General features: G+C 36.0%; 1 protein-coding gene across 2 annotated transcripts in view; it reads left to right on the top strand.

The window, feature by feature from the left end:
- Naprt (nicotinate phosphoribosyltransferase) overlaps positions 1 to 17,063 on the top strand; it is a 282,374-nt gene that overhangs the window by 121,833 nt on the left and 143,478 nt on the right. The window lies entirely within an intron of this gene.

Genomic DNA, 17,063 nt, shown 5'->3' with positions numbered 1-17,063 from the left:
TGCAAGACTAGCTGATCCTACAGGTAGTGCAAGACCAAGGCAACTCGTGGTAAAGGTGGCATAAAATTGGGTAGTGGCCCCTTGCCTTTAATACAAAACATCATACATCCCCTTCTTGGAGATGTGTTTTGGCATTAAGGGTAAATATTAAGATTAGTGATCATGGGTAGTGGCCCCTTGCCTTTAATACAAAACATCATACATCCCCTTCTTGGAGATGTGTTTTGGCATTAAGGGTAAATATTAAGATTAGTGATCAGAGCTTATGCCACCTTTACCACGAGTTGCCTTGGTCTTGCACTACCTGTAGGATCAGCTTGTCTTGCATCACTTGCAGGCGCAAACTTGACTTGTTTGTCTGTTTGCTTACTTGGGAAATGGAGTAAAACCAGCTTTAAAATTGCTTGGTATTTTTAACATAGATCCAACATTATTTCAAAGCCAAATGTTTGTAGATGCTATGAGAGTTTCATAAGTTGACCTGAGAGCTACGAGAATACACTCTCATTATAGTGCAAGCTAAGGCAACTCGGGTATGCCAAAGATTGTATTCTCGTAAGCTCTCAGGTCAATTTATGAAACTTTCATAGTGTCTACAAACATTTGGCTTTGAAATAATGTTGGATCTAGTATTCACTTTTGCTTATGTAATTTTACATTGCCGAAATGAATCTGTTTGGCTCTTCTTTTAGTAATTAAGTTTTTACTTCTGCTGAACAAAACTAGCTAGAACTCATGTACTTGACAAAGACATCATGTATGTGGCTCATGCCTTGGTTGCCATCTCATTATACTTGCAGCTAACCTTAAAGCAACATATTTTAAAGTAATATAATTAAAAGTCATAATGAAATGACTAAATGTGAATTATGCAAGTTAAAAATAAATAATTTAATGCAAAACACTTATATTTCATGAGTATCTCATCACAGATATGCAGAGTGAACATACAGCAAATGGATTAAATAAATTAAAGATGCCAAGAAATTATATTCTTGGTTTAATCCTTTATCCAAGTGCAAGCAAACAAAGTTTATGCATGAAGTCATCTGGCTCCATATACAACAAAGTTTGTGCAACATGAAGCTTCATGACTGAGCTACTTGTATATGGAGACTAATGACTTCACGTGCAAACTTTGTTTGCTTACACTTGAATAAAAGATTAAAACAAGAATATAATTTTTTGGCATCTTTAATTTATAGTATAACCAAGTGAAAAAACCTTCAACATCTATCTCTAATCCAGAATATTATAATAATAAGGTGTGACACCTTTTGGCTGTGGCTGCATGTGTTCACGGTACCAGTTTGCCTGCTTGCGGGAGGAAAAACTCAAGAAAAACCTCACGTTGGACAGGAATCAAACCCAGGACACACTCCTTTCCCAGGCATATGGTTGCGAAGTGCATAGCCACTAGGCTAACTGTGCAGACATGATAAACAGTTTAAATGAGCAAATGGGATGCAGAGTTTATGTAAAAAAAATTAACTACCCTCCCCCCTTTTTTTTTTCCCCAATGTGTATATACACTTAATGGTCACTTTATTAAGAACACCTCTCCATTTTCCTAAATGGGGAGATGTTTCTAACAAAGTGGCCACTTGGTGTGTATGTGTGTGTGTGTGTGTGTCTTTTATTTAATGAAAAGAAAAAAAATATTGAAAAATTTACACCAAATAAATTACAGCATTATACAATCAACAGTTTTTAAAAAAAAAATGCTGCTTAATATATTCTAAGAATCAATTTTTCAAATTAAGAGATGTGAAAGAAGATCTTGTGGCTAGTAAAAAAACAAACAAAAAAAACTTGGTATTCTGTAAGACAGTTGACAAGAAAAAAGAAAAATTCCATGTATTCTGAATGGTTATCTTCATTGTATGGTCATTTTAGCCAAAATAGGAGAAACTGCATGAACAAGGAATATGGCAAACTCCAGGATATGCAAAGAGAGGAAGATTATCTTGAGTGGAAAAAATTCTGTCTGAAAGCTCTAAAATGCAGAAGAATTATTAAAGCAGTGTGATTTTTCTGAATACGTTCCTCTTACAGTTTGAGAATCTATTTTTAGAACTTGTTGACATTGTTAACATTCTAGAATGCGAGATTAGAGCAGCTAATATAAGGTGGTAGTCACTTAAACTGAATGTGAGAGGAAAGGCTTGCAAATCAGGTATTTGGTACCATGAAGCCCAAAAAAGAGATCTGAAACAGAGACTGGGATCTCTGTTTGATGCAGTTTAACCACCTAAACACCCATACAGATAAAATATATAAAAAATATAAGCTTTTGTATCAATGCTATTTCAATAATATCCAAATATATATAATTAATATACATTGTTAATTATTATTATTATTATTTGACACCTCCAGGGAGTCCGAAGACTCATCAAGGGATGGCGCTTGCTCTACAACTCTGTCTCCTCCACTCAATCCACCAACTGACTGCAACTTCACCAACTCCATCTACCGCCGACCACCACCACTAGTATTTCCACAAACAATCACAAACATCCATGCCCACTGTGGGTTTTGAACCCATAGCCTTTTGCTTAGAGAGCAGATATTCTATCCATTCGGCCAGCCAGCCAGGCTAACATTTATTTACATTATATACATATATATATATATATTTGTATTAGGATTTACTCAGTTAAACGATTTAATTTAAATGACTAAAACACCGAGAATAATAAAGAATAAGGTTTAATGGGGACACTACTAGTTTTGTTGGTAAACCAACTTCTTCAGGTGTCAAAGTACAAAGAATTATGCACAATAATCCGACAGAAACATTACATAATAACAACAACAGATCTACTAACAACTGTAGTACAGTTTAAATTGGAGTCCGAATATGTGTGTGTGTGTGTGTGTATTACATTATTTACATATTAATTACATGTTCATAATTTAAAGTAATTATTGACATGTGAACACATCAGTTAGTTTGGTGGTTAAAAGAGCCTCAGAAACTGAAATGTTAGATGTGATCTTGTTGGAATAATGGCTTAATTTAAAATAAAATTATTAAAGATGCTAGTAATAAGTCACTTATTCATGTAGTACTATCATGGGTATCTTTAATACACCTCGTTTGAGTGTACATGTCAGATGTAATCCATTCAGTATACATTATGTATTAAATGTAACCCATACTGCAAGTACAAATCCTTTTGACCATCAGAGCACACTATTAACATAATGTGCACTATTTCTTCTACATATTCTAATCACAGAGTCATTTTCCCCCAAACTATACTGCTAACATTTACCAGTGCATATATTTCACACACCTGTACATACACATGCATTGAAGTTTTTCTATCTGATTCAAACAAAGGAGCTGAGGATATTATAGACCCATCAATAAACCTAAAAAAAGTTTTGAAGTTTCTATTTTCATAAGCTGTCTGGTAATCTTCAGCATCAGAATTTCTTGCCTTGCATTACTTAAGAGTTCCTCCATTGTTATATTACATGCACTATCAGTATATGTATTATATAATAATATATATTGTGCTATTGTGTTATCACACTGTATGTAGTTAAGTGTTATTTTATACATTTTACACACAGTTAATTAAAAACACTCAGGCTGATTATTAAATTAAAAACACTAATACAAGGCTAAATAATAATAAAAATAATTAAAAACGATGATATTAGGAAAGATCTTGACATTGTCAACATCTAGGAATGCATTAGCAGAGCTATTCTCAGGTGGTATGGTCACGTAAACAGAATGGGCGAGGAAAGATTAGCAAAACAAGTGTTCTCTGCCAGGTTGGCTGGAAAACGACCCAGAGGAAGACCAAGATATAGGTGGATTGATATGGTACAAAGTGCCTTAGATGTTAGAAATATAAGATCTGATAATGTTGGAGTCTTGACAAGTAACAGACTGATTTGGAGGAAAATTGTAGATAGGAAGTTAGTAATGAAGTAAATTTTTCATGTGGTACTATCATATCCTGTACACTCCTTGAGGGTACATGGCAGCAATTTGATGATGATAATAAAAGAATTTTTTTAGCCAAGCCACTGTAATCTAAAGTTGTTAGATTACATTGTCTAATCTAACATTGATAATAAAATATGGACATTGAAGATGTCCATAAAGACAGAAAAAAATCTAAAGATTTTTTTCTGTCTTTATGGACAGCTTCACCACTTTAATCCTGGCAAATTTAATGTTTTCTTCAGATTTTGCCATTTGTTCTCTAAAATTGGTTCCTGTTTTTGAAATCCTTCATTTTTTTTTCTCTAATGATATTTGTATATTTAAGTATAGATCATATCTAATGGTCATTCAGCTTTGATTGTTTTCAAATTTATTTACGAAACATTTCCCTTTTCAATGAGACACTTTATCAACTCAATACTTAGATGTTGATATCACTTCAAATATCCTGTATATTCTTGTATCTCGGACTAGTCTTGAAGACATCATGCTTAACAACAACTTAACCAGTAAGACTTTTTTTTTTTTTTATATCTGTATCCTGGAGGCATAGGACACTATCTCACAAAATAGCAATTTTTCAGTATGGCCAAGAGAATAATTTTTAGCATTGATTTTTCATATTTACTCTCAATTTTTGCTTCAGATAGGTTAATTTTTAACATGTCTAACTTCTAAAAGAAAGAAAATCTTAGTGTTCTATATACCTCATGAAACATGAACACCATGTAAAAATTTAAGTTTTAGTGAAATTGGAGATTTGCCTCCAGGGCATAAATATGTATTTTCTCCATATGAATTTATGTATAATTTTATGTTTGAATATGGTATTAATAATGACTGCTCTATATCCTGAGTGGGAATATAGCACGTATTATTATTAGCTGTGACCCTTCTCCATATGTTTTCCCAAGCAATTCCATATGTCTCAGGTTGATTTCCTAATCTGTTTCGGACTTCATCAAGAACCAGTTTTTCCTCATTCTTTTTTATCAGCTGTCCCCTGTAATCATTTTAAAAATTTCTTTGCTTCTTTCCTAATTACAGTTGTCCTTCCTATTTTGAAATTAGCACATTGTCCTGCTTGAAATTAGCTTCTTCAAGAAGTTATTTTCATGCTTAATTTTGAATACTATCACTACTTCTTCCTTTCTCTGATTCTTGTACCTGACTGATGTGTTAAATTAATTTAATAATAAGGTGAGACACCTTTTGGCAACTCGTATAGGTAAAGATGACTTCTCCATTGCTTCCACCTTGGTATCACCACCTCTGGGTCTGGCTCCCACTGATGAGACCTCAATAAAGGTTGAAACCGGTCTGGGTAGTGGCTCTTCCCTTAATGCATAGCATTATACATGTCTGCAAGGAGATGTTCTTTGCATTATGGGAGATACTAATACAAGGAGTGATGAGAGTTCGGTCCACTTTTACCACGAGTTGCCTCAGTCCTGAAGATATTTCAGACGCAAACTTTGTTTGCTTACACTTGGATAAAGGATTAAACTAAATTTATTATAGTTGAAAAAAAAACTTCCAAGATCTTTCTCTAAATCCAGAGTAATTTAATAATAAGGTGAGACACCTTTTGGCAATTTGTATAGGTAAAGATGACTTCTCCATTGCTTTTACCTTGGTATCACGACCTCTGGGTCTGGCTCCCACTGACGAGACCTCAATAAAGGTCGAAACTGGTTGGAAGCTTGGGTGATGAATGGAAATTCTGTAGCTCATGAAGTTTTAACTGAGGCTCAGCTGTTGCTGTCACCCAGGTCCTGGGTGGGGGTAATGAATGGCAATGCTGTAGCCCATGAAGTTACCTGAGGCACGGCTGTTGCTGTTACCCCTCGGATAAGATATGAGCAAACGAGCGGCTCTGCTCGGTGGCAGGGTGAGCCTGCCACAGTGTAGAGCCACTGGTTCTGAGAGTTCTCAGTGACAGGGTGAGCCTGTTACTGAGGGGAACAACACTGAGTTTTTGGAGTTTGGCCTGTACTTGAACATTTAATGAAGGTCGAAACCAGTCTGGGTAGTGGCCCTTCCCTTAATGCATAGCATTATACATGTCCACAAGGAGATGTGATTTGCATTATGGGAGATACTAATACAAGGAGTGATGAGAGCTTGGTCCACCTTTACCACGAGTTGCCTCAGTCCTGAAGATACTTCAGGTGCAAACTTTGTTTACTTACACTTGGATAAAGGATTAAACTAAATTTATTCAAGGCAACAAAATGTTTAAGGACTACCAAGAAAGAAAAGTGAACGAATCGGATCATAAATGTGATGTTAAAAAAAATGAAGAAAGGGATCTTCTTGGAGTAAATACTTTGAAAAATTTTGAGATGAAGTAATTGAGTGATTGAATAGTTGTAGAAAATATCCGAAAAGAATGCTGTCAGGAGTGTATGTCTTACTTGAGATGTGAGGATGGAGCTGTTAGAAATCTGAAATGTAGAAAGCAGCCAGAGTAGATGCTCAGCAGCTAAATGCTGAACTATGATTGTATAAAAGTTTTTTGTAATGACTACTGCATAATCCTAGAAGAGTTAGTCACATGGTTGTTATTATTATTATTATTATTCGTGACATCTCCAAGGAGTCCGAAGATGCATCACGGGAGGACACCTACAACTGTCTCAACCATTACACTGAACTACTACGAATCATCTCCATCGATGCCATCTACCACCCACCTCCACCACTACCACAACTAGTATTTTTTGTCTGTAAATTGCGTGTGTTCTGAAGGGCCGATTTGTCTGTATGCGGGATGAAAAACCTGAGTTTCCGGGAGAAAAAACCCTGCTATCCCAGGCAATTGTAGTAATACTCTCATTGTACCACTTTTAAATAAGGAAAATAATAAAACTGCTTATGAAAATTATAGAGGAATTTCTTTACTGAGTATCCCAAGAAATATGTATGCATTACTAATAAAAAAAAATGAAGAAAGAAAAGTATATCAAAATTGGTGAAGAGTAATCTGGGTGTAGGCCAAATAAAAGTTTCCATGCTCTTATATGGTCTAAATCCTTCTTTTAGTCTGATTATTCCATGACTGATTGTCAAGAAATAATGAGTAAGGAAATAAAATAATGAGATCTGTTTAAGATTGGTGAATTTAAAAAAAAAAAACAGCAGCAGTATATAATGTATTAAGGGAAATTCTTCTGAACACTGTTTCTATGTAAAGAAATCTCAGAGTGGTTAGAATTGAGGAAGAAGGAAGAGTTTTTGGCCATGGTTGGAGGTATTAGTGAAACATGGTTGACTGTAGATGATATAACTAGTGGGATTGAATGTGATGGGTATAGTGTGTTCAGGAATGACAGAGAGAATAAAATGGGGGGAGGAGTATTGTTGATGATAGCTGATGAGCTCCAGCCAAGGAGAATAGAAGTTGAATTGCAGGATAGAGAAAAGAGCACATTTGAGGCCATTTGGTGTGAGATTGTGGCTAGCAGAGCTAAATATACAATTGGGTGCTGCTATAGACCAGGTGATGGAAAAGATGGTGGTGACAGTATGCACAAGCAAATAGAAGAAATTGGTGGAAGGAGGGTAATTATTATGGGAGATTTCAACTATGGTCGCATTGATTGGAGTGAGGAGAGGACACACTGGAGGAAGGAACTGGATTTTATGCGGTTATTAAGGGATAACTATCTGCGACAGCATGTAATGGAAAATACTAGGGGTCAGAGAGTGCTTGACCTAGTAATTACATCTGAGGATTTGGCTGTAACAAATATGACCACATTGCCATCAATCGGTGAGAGTGATCATAGGGTCTTAACTTGGGAGGTGGCTAAAGGTGTAGAATTTTCAATTAAGACAGGGTACATGTGGAATTATCGGGCTGGAAAGTATGACAAACTTAGGAGTTTGATTGGTTCAGTGCCATGGCATGTACAACTGCAAGGACTAGAAGTTGATAGTGCATGGGAGGTAGTTAAGAAGTGCTTGCATGAAGCAATGGCTGACTGTATACCTAGAGTCCGAATAATAAATCAAGTAGGGGTTAAATGGATGAATAACACCATTAAGCTTGAGTTGCAAAAAAAGAAACAACTATGGAGGGAATTTAAGGAGAAGGGTGACCGGCAGGCACATGAACGGTATAAAGCGCAGGCCAGAAGGGTGACGAGTGTGGTAAGAAAAGCAAAAAAGGATTACGAAAGAACATTGGCCATGCAGGCTAAAGAGAATCCTAAACAGTTTTTTTAGATATGTAGCAAGTAAAAGGAAAAATGTACATGGCAGATTGATTTTAAAGAATGCCGATGGTAGGGAGGTAACTGAATCAGTTGAGATAGTTGAGTTACTGAGTGAGCACTTTGCAAAAGTATATCATCCAGGTGGTGACATTGCAGAAACGAATAAGCCAGTAGATTATACGGGAATTGTGGTTAATGAAGTGGAGGTGAGTAGTCTATTGCATAACCTCCAATATGCTGGTATACCATTGGATGGCTGGTATACCATCCAATGATTGGATGGTATACCAGCTCGTGTTGTACGAGAAGCAGCTAAAGAATTGTCAGTACCCTTGACCATTTTGTTTAATTTGAGTCTCGGGTCTGGGTTAGTCCCGAGCGGGTGGAAAGAGGGGAAAATAGTTCCACTGCATAAAGGTGGTTTCAAGACTGCTGTTGTAAATTACCGACCGATTAGCATATCAGGAATCATTGTCAAGGTCTTAGAGAAAATAGTCAAGAGGAAAATACAAGATTGGATAGAAGAAAATGGAATACTGTATCGGGGACAGCATGGTTTTGTGAAGGGTAGGTCATGCCTCAGTAACTTGCTCACGTATTATAACACAGTGACGGCTGAACTGGATAAGGGTAATGGGTTTACGGTGATTCTACTGGACCTTGCCAAGGCCTTTGACAGGATTCCACATGGAATTCTAATCAGTAAATTGCAGCATATGGGAATGGACATAGGGTTGGTGAGATGGATAGGAGGGTGGTTGACGGAGAGATATCAGAGAGTGGTTTACTCGGGAGTAGAGTCCACAAGACGGCCTGTGACTAGTGGTGTGCCACAAGGATCTGTTCTTGGACCACTGCTGTTTAATTTGTTCATAAATGATATAGGAAATGATCTGAGAGGAACAGTTCATTTGTTTGCAGATGATGCGAAGTTGGGTAGGGCAATAGTGAATGCAGATGACGTCAAAATTTTGCAGGATGATTTGGATAGATTGGAGGTCTGGGCTAAGGAGAATGGATGTCAGTTTGATGTGGCAAAATGTAAGGTTATGCATTTTGGGGTGAAAAGATTGGCGGCAGTTTACTGCATTGGTGGAACCCTGCTCCAGGAAATTGATGAGGCACGAGATTTAGGAGTGTTGGTAGATAAGGAATTGAAATTTAGGGGACACATTGCAAAAGTGACCAAAACAGCTCATCAAATCACTTGGTTGCTGAAGAATACGTTGACAAGCAGAGACAAGCAGGTTATTGTTCCTCTGTATCGAGCCTGATAAGACCCCATCTAGACTACTGTGCTCAGATTTGGTCACCTAGGTTTCTTCTTGATGGGGAGGAGGTGGAGAGGATCCAGAGGCGAGTGACCAAGATGATAGCAGGTCTGTGGAATGAACCGTATGAGAACAGGTTGAGGATTTGTGGGTTGCAAAAATTGGTTGATAGGCAGAGGAGGGGAGATATGATTGAGACATTCAAATTACTGAAGGGTTTCTATAAAATTAATTCAGAAGATATTTTTGAGAACAGGGCTGGTTGTGGGAGGACTAGGGGACATCCATGGAAACTGGGCAAAAGTGTGGTTAGTAAAGGTGTTAGAGCTGGGTTCTTTTAGAGTAGTGAATGAGTGGAATGCGCTCCCTGAGTCTGTGGTGGATGCTGTGAAAGTGAATGAGTTTAAGGCGAGGTATGATAGATACTGTATGAATGTCAAATAGTTGTGATGAATATGATTTGGGGCCTCCCTCGATGAGTCTAATGACTCCCTGGAGTTGCCCGTAATAATAGTAATAGTAATATACACCCTCTGTCCAAAAAGAAACCAAACTTTTTGAAAATAGAAGAAACTAATGGTGCCCACCTGTTGTATCTTTTTTTTTTGTTGTCGAAAGCGGCAACCTTCATTAGTGTTGTGTCAACTGTTTATGACATTTATTTCATTAGAAGCCGAGTTATAGTGCCAAGAGTGACAATGTGTTTTGACGAACGGTCGGAAAATGACAGTGTTCAATTTGATAAATTTTTTTGGGCGACGGTCAACTTGTGGGGAACAAATCGCAAATTCATTTTACGAAGGCCCGACTAAGTGGAAATGAGCAGGCTAAGTGGAAATGGGCTGGCGATATTGCCAGATGCAATGACAGGATATGGACAAGAAAAACAACAGAGTGGAGACAAATGGATGGAGCAAGACGAAGAGGAAGACTGAGAAGAAGGTGGAGGGATGAACTGGAACAAGTTGCAGGAGTGAGATGGATGGGAGAGGCAGAAAACTGATTGGTCTGGAAAACCATGGGGAAACCTTTGTCCAGCAGTGGACAGAACCAAAAGATTGAAGAAGAAGAATTGCCATTGATGCTATCTGTTCACGTCCCTAATCATTCTCAGGACTCCCATATCTGTGGTCTTTGGTCAAGTATTTTATTTCTAACCCAGCTGTCGGATCCATATAAATTTATTCAGTTGACTTCCTACCATACCAGCTTTGTTGATTCTATTGTCTATTTCCATATTTGATTTACCATCTTCACTAAAAATTGTGTCTCGGTAGCTGAAACATTTTACTTGTTCTTTAGGTTCTCCATTCACAAGGCAGGTTGATATTTTCAATTCTTCCTATTTTCATTCTCTTTGTCTTGTTATTGTTATTGCTGACTTTCAAACCAAATCTATTACAACAGTTATTCAATTTAGTCAGGGAATCTTGCAGACTTATACCAGATTTATTTAAAAGTATATAACATCATCTGCATAAAGTAAAGAGGAGCTAAGATTAAAATTTCCAATTTTGATATCAGGCTTAATATCACTTTTCTTCATAATGTGATCCATATAGATAATGAATAACAGAGGATAATGTACATTATTGTCTGACACCAGCTTTAACATCAAACCATCCTTCTGTACTTCTTTCATTTCTAACTGCTGGCTTACAATTCAAATAAAGACTAAGTATTGCTTGATATAATGTCCCATTTACACCATATAACTGTAGCGTTTTGAATAGTTTTTCTCTTGGCAACTTTTTCTTTTTCATTGTGTCAGTTGCTTTCTCTAGAGCCTCAAAAAATTCCTCCACTTCTACCTTCGTAGAACTTTCTGTGGAACCATAGGCACAAATAAGTCTCATTGCCTCATAAGTCTCACAAATAAGTCACATCACTGTACTTGATATTGCTTGCCACTCAAGAAGATTAACCTCATATTTTGTATTCAATACTATAGCTACACCTTCTTTTCCCTGATTGTCATCACCTGTATACATAAAATTTATATTTATTGCTCAGAAAAATCTCACCAGAGTTTGTCTTTTTTGTTTGTCACCCCTATTATGTCGATCTGGTACTTATCAAGTTCCTCACCTGCTCCTTGCCATTTAGGCTTCTTATGTTGATAGTACCAATCTTGTACTCTGGTGATGTTGAGTAATATATTAAATAGAATTTTTTTTTCCCTTTCATAGTTACATGGTGATTAGAATTCATCATAAAAATTATGGAAACAACTACCGTGCTTTAGTTTAATATAAACCAAAACAATCATTCGACATTTTGACCTTCACGTTAAGGTCATCATCTGGAGTATGCACATATATGCAAAGAAACAAGCTGCACTACAATCTGCATAGTATGCTGAAGAAGCTCAATGAAGCTAGAGAATTGGGGGTTATAGTGGATTGGGAGTTAAAGTTTAGGAATTGCATTGCTAAGGTATTTAAGGATCTTGTTTCTGATTGCATATCAAATTACAGTGCTGTTAAAGAAAACATTGACTTGTCGGAATGAGGAAGTTATTTTCCCACTTTACAAGGCTTTGATGAAACTACACCTGGATTAATTTGTACACATGCTATGACCTAAGTTCCAAGAAGAGAAGATGGAGAGACAGGTAAAAAAGATTCATTAGCAAGTAACCAAAATAATAACTGGCCTATGGAATTTTGCATATGAAAGATTGAGGGAATGTGGTCTTCATATAAAATACGAATGGCTACTGTTGGATGCTGTGAGCATATCTTCAGCAAATCTGTTCATGTATGGATGGATGGGGGGGGGGTAATAGGTATGAGTATTTAAATGGACCCTTCCCTGATGAGTCCTTTGTCTCCTTGGAGGTGCATTCATAATAACAATCATAAATATTAATTATTTTCTGTACTAATGTCTAATTGTTATGGTCAAATGAGGTTATCAAATTAAAAGAATTTGATATTATTATTCAAGATTGTTAGTTAAACCAATGTCTGGTGTCATTTATGGTCAGTTTAATAGAATAGAGTTAGAAAGACTAGCAAAATAGGTGCATGGAGATACAGTGACAGGAATAATTAGCTACATAGGCAGGTTGATGCAGTTAGAAGTGCTTTAGAAGACTGAAATATGAGAGCTAATCAAATCGGAGATCTGACAACAAATAAGAAATAATTCAGAAGAAAATTGTGGATAGAAATTAGTTATGAATTTGGTATGTACACTAAAACAGTGGTTCTTAACTGGTGTTCCCTGGAACGCTTGTGTTTGCAAACTGGTTACAAGTATTCTGCTAGTGAAAGATGTCACTTGACACAGTTCTGAGTGTAATTGGCTACTCTGATCCTAACAAATGAAGACTGCTATGTGCATTGATTTCTACACCAATAAAATATTGTTTATAGGTCATGTGTTTGCAGAATATATTATATCTACGCACTGTTTTTTGCACAGAGAATCCCTAGTTTGAAAAACTACCGTCAATATTAAAACCAGTACTAGACCAAGTTGTAAATATGGTAAATTACATTGAGTCATGACCTTTAAAAGCATGCCTTTATAAAAAACTTTGCATATCTATGGAAGCTAAGTATAAATCTTTGCTTTTGCATACTGAAATAAGATGGTTATCCAGGGGTAAGGTGCTATTCTGAATTTTAGAACTTAAGAATTAATTATTGGCCTTTTTTCAAAATGAAGATACAGAAGCTTTTGTAAAATGTCTTCAAAATGATATTTGGTGTGCTAAAATGGCATATTTAGCCGATATTTTTAATTACTTAAATAGTGTTAATACAAGTATCCAAGGGCAAAAATGAAAATATTTTGACATCCACTGACAAACTGTCAGCTTTTCAGAAAATAGTATCTCTATGGAAAAACTGCATATCAGAAAAAACAGCAGATATGTTTCCTTTGCTCCATGATGAAAATGTCGAGGGAATTATTTCTGTTATAACAGAACATTTAACAATACTGGAAGAAAAGATTTCAATTGTAAGTGGAGGTTTCTGTGGTTTAGAAGGCATATTCCGGTAATTGGACCACATTTTTTTTTATTAAGCTAAAAGCACAATAAAGAAATAAAACCCGACAAGTTTCGTAAGTCGTTTGACTTACATCTTCAGGGGTAAAAGGTAACTGAAAGTTAAAACAACAAAAAAGAGACATTAATAGTTCATACTATACAGTTGTAGCCATCTGACTGTTTATAAAATTAAAAAATCAGAATGCAGATTCAAAGCAGTGCTGAGTTTAAACAATGCTGGATGATGCCACGTTCTGCTGTTCACGATCATAATGTCCGAGGTCTGACTGAGGTTTTTTTTTTTTTTTTTTTTTATATATCAAAGTTGACCAAACTTGGTGTATAATTAAGCCTTGGTTTTTATTGCATTGTGTTGGAATTCTAAGCATGTTTGCAGCTTCTTCAAATATCCTTATGTAACAGTTTTTTTCTATATAAGACATGTTTGTTTTCTGCCAGAGTACATTGTGGTCAGTGGAAGTGGTATGGAAAGCTAGACCTGATTTGTGTTCTCTTCTGTTTTGTACATCCTTTTGGCGTTCGTTCATGTGTATTTCCCCAGATCTTCCTGTCAGTCCTATGTAGCAGATGCCCCAAGAACAATAAATTTTATAAACACCTGGTTTTTTTAAAGGATGATGTGGGGGTTTCGGAGGATATAGAAATCTTGAAATTTTTTCCAGCAGTTTGATGTTATGTTTGTTTAGTAATTTAGCCATCTTGTCTGTAACATTCTTAATATACGGAAGCATGATGGTGTTTTTGAAATCTTGTTTCTGTGGGATGCTTGTAGAAGGTGTCCTACTTTGGCCAAACAGGCAGAACAACAAATATCAGGATTTCAGAATACAAAGACTACATCCGGTTTCACCAGTACAGCTGCTCTGGGCTGGCAGACCATGCCTTAGATACCCACCATAGAATTCGTTGGAAGAAAACAAAAATAATACACCGCAGCAAGTTTAAATACAAAAGATTATTCAAGGAATCTTCAGCAGCTCTAAAAAACGTTCCTAACCTCAACAAATTTGGGTACATGAAACTACCCCAAATTTGGGAGACTTACATTTTGAGAACTTCAGCCCAACTGCCAAGTCAACCTAATTAGCCCACCAGAGGGCACCATTAGGACTTTAGGAACAATATTAGTTTCTTACTTTCTTCCTCATTTGCTTTTGTTAGTGCCTGCGTGCACATACCATATCTTTATGTTCCTGAAGATGGCAACGTGACGTTGCCGAAATATAGAAGTTATTTATTAAAGTTACCTTTAATTAATATACTTTATATGCGTTGTTAATTCCGTAAACTAATTACCAGTTATGTATGACCAATGTATAAGCCTTGCTACTAGAATGTAGAAGGTGTGTGGAGGATTTTTTTGATAGTCTTGGGTTCATAACCATTTTTTTTTTGAGGATCTGTGTTAATATTCCTGTTTTTTTCTATTCCTATTCTTCATTTCTCTGTTTTTCTGTGCTGGAAATATTATAAGCTCTGTCCCTCAGGGTTTTTATTAGACCTGTTTTTTGCGAAGGGTGGTGGTGTGAGGCCACATTAAGAAATCTTCCTGTGTTGGTGGGTTTTCTATATATTGAGAAAGAATGTTTATTATCTTTTTCATTGACTTCTAATAGGATGTCAAGAAAAGGAAGTTTTCTAAGTTCTTGTTCTAAAGTAAATTTTATATTCTTATGTAAATTATTCAGGTAATTTTTGAAAGCAATGAGTTCATCTGTTGTTCCTGGCCAAATGATGAAAATGTCTTCTACATAGCGTAGCCAAATTTTTGGTTTTTTATGATAATTGATTAAAGAATTATTTTCAAAATGTTCCATAAATAGGTTAGCTAAAGCTGGGGGAAGAGCCCATAGCCGATCCTTCTTTTTGTTCCCAAAATTTGTCTTGATACATGAAAAAATGTATTATTTATACGATGTTTATAAAGATCTATGATGTCCGGAGGAAAGAGGTCTTCAAGGAGATTCACAGTTTCGTTTCTTGGAACATTTGTAAATAGGCTGATAACGTCGAAACTTGCTAAGATGTCTGAAGGTCCAGTGTAAATATCTTTTACCTTCTCAATAAAATGTGTACTGTTCTTGATGAAAGAAGATGTTTTTCCTGTGTGAGGTAAAATCATGTTAGTGAGATGTTTTGCTAAATTAGAGGTCAGAGAGTCTTTTCCATCCACTATCAGTCTTAAGGGAATACTATCTTATGTATTTTTGGTACACCATAAATTCTTGGAACTAATGGGTGTTTTGATTGTAGAGTTCTTTTAAGTTCTTCAGTCCAATTAGGCATCTTTTTAATTAGATCATTGGTTTTATTGTGTGCATGCCATGTGGGATCTCTGTCTATAGGTATTAGAATCTTCAAGAAGAGTTTTCATCTTGAAGATTTCTTAATGCAGCCTCACACCACCACCCTTCGCAAAAAATAGGTCTAATAAAAACCCTGAGGGACAGAGCTTATAATATTTCCAACACAGAAAAACAGAGAAATGAAGAAATGGAATATTAACACAGATCCTCAAAAAAAATGGTTATGAACCCAAGACTATCAAAAAAATCCTCCACACACCTCCTACAAGCATCCCACAGAAACAAGATTTCAAAAACGCCATCACGCTTCCATATATCAAGAATGTTACAGACAAGATGGCTAAATTACTAAACAAACATAACATCAAAGTAGCCTTTCTGCCACTGGAAAAAATTTTAAGATTTCTATATCCCCCAAAACCTCCACATCATCCTTTAAAAAAACCAGGTGTTTATAAAATTTATTGTTCTTGCGGCATCTGCTACATAGGACTGACAGGAAGATCTGGGGAAATACACATGAACGAACGCCAAAAGGATGTACAAAACAGAAGAGAACACAAATCAGGTCTAGCTTTCCATACCACTTCCACTGACCACAATGTACTCTGGCAGAAAACAAACATGTCTTATATAGAAAAAAACTGTTACATAAGGATATTTGAAGAAGCTGCAAACATGCTTAAAATTCCAACACAATGCAATAAAAACCAAGGCTTAATTCTATACCAAGTTTGGTCTACACCAACTTTGATATAAAAAAAAAATAAAATAAACCTCAGTCAGACCTCGGACATTATGATCATGAACAGCAGAACGTGGCATCATCCAGCATTGTTTAAACTCAGCACTGCTTTGAATCTGCATTCTGATTTTTTAATTTTATAAACAGTCAGATGGCTACAACTGTATAGTATGAACTATTAATTTCTCTTTTTTGTTGTTTTAACTTTCAGTTACCTTTTACCCCTGAAGATGTAAGTCAAACGACTTACGAAACTTGTCGGGTTTTATTTCTTTATTGTGCTTTTAGCTTAATAAAAAAAAATGTTGTCCAATTACCGGAATATGCCTTATAAAAAGATTTCAAGTTACTTTCCTTCCTTAAATACACACAATTATGACTGTATACGAAATCCATTTGGCACAGTTAATACATCGAGTTGTGAATTTTCTTTACAAGAAGAACAATTAGTTACCTTGTCAATGGATCATACTCTAAAAATGAAATTCTCTGGAATAATTCTTGAGGAATTTTGGATTTTTGTCCAA

Source organism: Typopeltis vanoorti, chromosome 15, assembly GCF_054136105.1.
Source record: "Typopeltis vanoorti isolate ZY-2024b chromosome 15, IOZ_Tvanoo_1.0, whole genome shotgun sequence".
Taxonomy (NCBI): Eukaryota; Metazoa; Arthropoda; class Arachnida; order Uropygi; family Thelyphonidae; genus Typopeltis; species Typopeltis vanoorti.
Note: the sequence above shows the minus strand (reverse complement) of the source record. Positions and strands in the feature narration are given on the sequence as shown.